This window comes from Poecilia formosa, unplaced genomic scaffold (assembly GCF_000485575.1).
Source record: "Poecilia formosa unplaced genomic scaffold, Poecilia_formosa-5.1.2 Scaffold29, whole genome shotgun sequence".
Classification (NCBI taxonomy): Eukaryota; Metazoa; Chordata; class Actinopteri; order Cyprinodontiformes; family Poeciliidae; genus Poecilia; species Poecilia formosa.
Genome location: NW_006799968.1, coordinates 1333502 through 1338299, shown reverse-complemented (window position 1 = coordinate 1338299; position 4798 = coordinate 1333502).

Here is a 4798-nt window from a genome sequence, read left to right as displayed (position 1 = left end):
TATAATATTGAATCATTCAAGCAGCAAAGGGCTCCTGGTTTAGGGGTTAGAAAGGAACAATTAACTGGATTTAGCCATAAAGGGAGGACGAAAACATGAAACATATGGAAAAGAACAGATCCAACAATTACAGCTGAACTAGCAACAATAAGCAAAACAGAACTACATGACATTTGTGAATTACTTTGCTGGCTGAAAATTAGATTTATTTTATGAAAAGGTAATTTAAATTGGCCCTAAGCTTTTACTTCTTATGCTAAGATCATTCATAGTTCACTGTTGAGTGACTTAAGTGAAAAAAGTTTATTTTATTATTATTTTTTATTTAATTGTCAAATTCTGGACTGAAAAACGTGTGCTTTAGTAAATAGTGCCTTGGAAAAATATTAATATTGAACTTTTCCACATTTGGACACATTGGGAATCACAATATTTTATAGATTTTTAGGTGGTAGATCAATACAAAGCATCACACAACCGTAAAGTAAGTGAAAAGAAAACGATACAGGAACTTTTGTTCAATGTGCGCAATATTATAGAAAAGCAATAATCATTGGTCAATATATTTCACAAAGTTCTGAGATTGTGTTTTTCATGCTAATGCAACATTTAGCCAGTAGGACAGAAAAACGCAGCACCAGAAGCTCACAGGAAATACAAACAACTTTGCCAAAAATGCTAAAGGTCACAGAGTAGGAAGCACAGATTAGAAAGAGAGAGAGAGAAAAAAGAAATCTGGCCTTTAAGGAAGTCTTTATGGAAACGTGGTAAGAAAATAAAAAACGGCCATATAAAAGAACCCATCAGAAATGCTACTCATAGTTTACCACAAGCCGTGTTGGGGTCACAGGACACATGCAGGAGAAGGTGCAACAAATGAAACTGATGCAACGTGAAAACCAACACAACACATCAACCCACCCGTCATGTGATGAAATGGTCCAGTCAAAGTCTAGACATAAGTGTAACTGAGGCAGTACTTTGACAATATATTCTTAATCCAATCTAACAGAGGCTGAGCTATTCTGCAATGAATACCGACCAGTACAGGAAGGCCACTCAGCAAAGAGGAAGCCATTATTAAAAAAATAACAAACAAAACCTAAATATTCTGGGGTGCAGTTTGCCACAGCTCAAAGGATAGAACACCTTTATTTTTGGAGACATGTCCTGTGGTTTGATGAAACTAAAGTGAAACTGTTTGGCCACTGTCAGATTTGGAGGGAAAAGGGGGATAATTAAAAGCCGGAGAACTTTAAACTTTAAAGCATGATGGTGGCAGTGTCATGTTGTGGGGCTGTTTTTGCTGCAGGAGGAACTGGTGCACTTCATAAAATAGATACCATCACAAAGAAAGAACACTATGATCGATGTTGGGGTGATTATCACACACTGATGTGTGGCGGAGTTGAAGCTACAGCCAGTCTTTCTTCTCCCTGGGATAAAAATCAAAGCCAGGGATAGCTGAGCCTGGATCGACTCCCTAACCTCTCCTCTCCCCCCAGAGTTAAAACACTCACTTCCAGTGGGCTTGACTAAGCTTCTGCCAAATCTCCAGGAGTCGTGGGGCTCCACCACTCAGCTGATTTCCTCCCTCCCCTTTCTCAGACACCACTTTTGTTTATTCACCTTCAAAGCAAATGTTGTGCAAGAACAAACAGGCGGGCGAGCTTTGGCACACTCCGTATTCCAAACACAACGGGCTGTACATCAGTCAAGACATTTCATATTAAACACAATTTGTCACAGGGACGAGGGGAAAGAAAAAGGTCGGACGGAATAATAAACACGAAACGGGAGTCGGCAGTTTGGGCCACGAGCTCGAGACACGTCACAGTTTCAATCTCCAACAGTGGGAGGACAAATCGCCTGAGAGGAGGGATTAGGGATGTGAATCACTGATGGAATAAAAGCCTCTTGTTGTTGCTTTGTTATTGTCACTGCCATATTTACATGTTAAAAAATGGAAATCTTTTGTTGGGTGCCGGCGTGAAAACCGCTCTCCTATGAGTCAGCGGCGACGGTAAATATTCATGACTCGATGTGGAAAGCGGCGTTTAGGTCCGGGACGCCAACGGAAACTAAGTAAAAACAGGGATTAGTGGAGGTGACGGGGTTGATGAATTTGAACGTTTCAGAGATTACGCTTTTTGATTGGAATAATGCGTCGTAGGCAGATTTATTCAGAGCACTCGGCGAACGATTAGATTTGCACTAGTCGCCCTCATCATCCATACAGAAGCGAGGCGCGCCAGCGAGCCACGGCTCCCCAGAGCGAGGGTGGCATTCGGTTTTCTACTGTCGAGGGGGGGAATTGATCCACAAGGTGACACAAGTATAAAAACTGTCAATAGAAGGTCAGGAGCGCTCCACTGCCGAGCATACAGAGTGTGTACTAAGCCTCCTGTGCAGCCATGCAGCGTTGATCAATTTCATATGAGAGGGTTGTACACATCCAACTGAATCACCTTGCAGCTTTGCATTGGATCGTCACAGACGCTAATTCTCGTGTGTATTGGGTGAAAGAAACGTGCTTCCAAGAGTGGATTAAAAAGTTTCTGACAGCCGAATATAAAATGCGGTGCTTTCTAAAGAGCGTTTGCTCTACAGGGATGTCTCACATGTGTTTCAGATCATCAAACACATTTTCACATCAGTAAGTATCTGCTCAAAAAAAAAAAAAAAAATGAAAACCCAACTTCTAAATAGTGAATGTATTCACTAAAGAAAAATAAAGGTATCCAAATTAAACTAAACCGATCTCCATGCCTCCTTAAATTATAACTCCATTATTAGTAGCCTCATTCAGCCCAGTGGAATCAACAAATTACTAAAATAGATCAAATGCAATAACTCAAAGTAGGTAAAAATATCTTCGGCCATGAAGGCGCCATACCCTAATACCGTACAATAAGAGCATCCAGAGGAACATCAAGGTGAAGACCACTGATGACCAAAACCACCCTTACCACATTAGCCAGGAGCATCCTGCTGACTCCGCAGAGGTCAGCTAAAATATTCAGTGAACTGATGAAGTAAATGTTGAACTTCTAAATTGTGTTCTCCACCAGAGCACCTAGAAGGAGAACGTCCAGTCATCAGGTCAGGGACAGGAGCTCAGGCAAAGTTCACACAGGAATACAATGCTCCAAAACACACCAGGAAATCCACTTCTGAATGGCTCAAACAAAAACAAAAAATATGAAGGTTTGGGAGTGGCCTATTCAAAGGTTCATCTTAAATCTAATGAAGACGAGAGTTCTCCATTGTGGCTGAATTGAAACAGCTCTCTAAAGATGGGGCTAAAATTTCACCACAACTGTATTACATACTCATTGCCAGTTTTTGCAAATGCCTAACAGTTGTTGCTATCAGAAGTGGCACAACCGGTTAAAAGGCTGAAGGGGTAATTACTTCTTCATATAGGGTAAGATTGATGTGGATATTTATTTACTTTTAAAAAATATGCAATCAAACTTTTAAAACTGCCTTTAGTATTTCTCGTGTCGTCTTTGCCTGACATTAACGTTTGTTTTATGATCGGAAACAGGTCACAACAACAACAAAAAAGAGGAAAAACTAGACAAATTTGTAAGGCTGTAAGGTTTTTTTTTTCTTTGAGTTTGTTGCAGGGATTCGTTCTGGTCACTCGTGTAACTTGCAGGGGGGGAAAAAGAGAATAGCTTCTTGATAAAGACAAACTATTCAAACAGTTTTGTTTCCTAGACATTGTCTGTTCAACAAAAAGTGACAACTGCATACAAAAAAAAAAAACAGGCAAAAGGTGCACACAGTTACAGTGAGAAGAAAGTTCAGGTGAATTCCTCTTATTAATGTTTGACTTTGATCTGGTTTATTTGATGTGCGCTACTGAAAGAATGAGTTCCACCTTTTCTTCTCCCTCCTTGACCCGTTTCCTGCTGACATCCTGACATCAAATAAACTGTGTCTTCTTGCGAAGGAGATTGAAAGGCTGCTCTACCATAGTGTGGTCTAAATAAGAGAAAATTTCCTTTTAAATTGGCTGCAGGAAGCCAGTCGTCTGATTGCTACTTTACTCTCAATGACAATCATGGAAGGAAAATGAGTCTAAATCAAAGAAAGGACCAACCTTTTAGACATAAATGACTGCTCCCCCCTTCCCCCCAACCAAATTGCATTTCTGATGTTATGCAGAAATAAACATGGAGACTTTAGCCATGGCAACAAGACACTAAGGTTTAGACTTTGCTCAGTGTTCATGCCAAGATCTCGCAATACTTCACAATGATGATATTGCAGACTGAAGTTTGGTTTGAAGATGCTTTCTCACAGTTGATTAAATGCAGTTATAATACAGCATCCATATGAACCTTCTCCGACTGATAGTCTCATGCAGTTTTGCGTTCAACATATTATTTATAGTATTATAGTAGTACTAGTATAGCACTATTACTATTTTTAACACAATCCTTTGTAGTGTCGCTCTTTGAGCTCACGTCACGTTTCATAAATCTGTCAGAAAATTGCAGAGGTGTATTGAATTGTATTGTTTGCTGAAAATCGCACAATATATATCGTATCGTGAGCAGAATATCGTGTATCGTATATATATATATATATATAAATTGATGTACCTTTTGTTATTTATATAACTAACAATAATATTTATATAACAAACACTGTATATTCCAGTGGTAAATCGTTTAACCTAAAATGTATTTATATCTTACTTGTACATTTTTATCTGTTTTGTACAGTATGCAATGTTTTTATTACTTTTAAATGAAGTGTGATGACCACAGAGAGTATGTTTTTC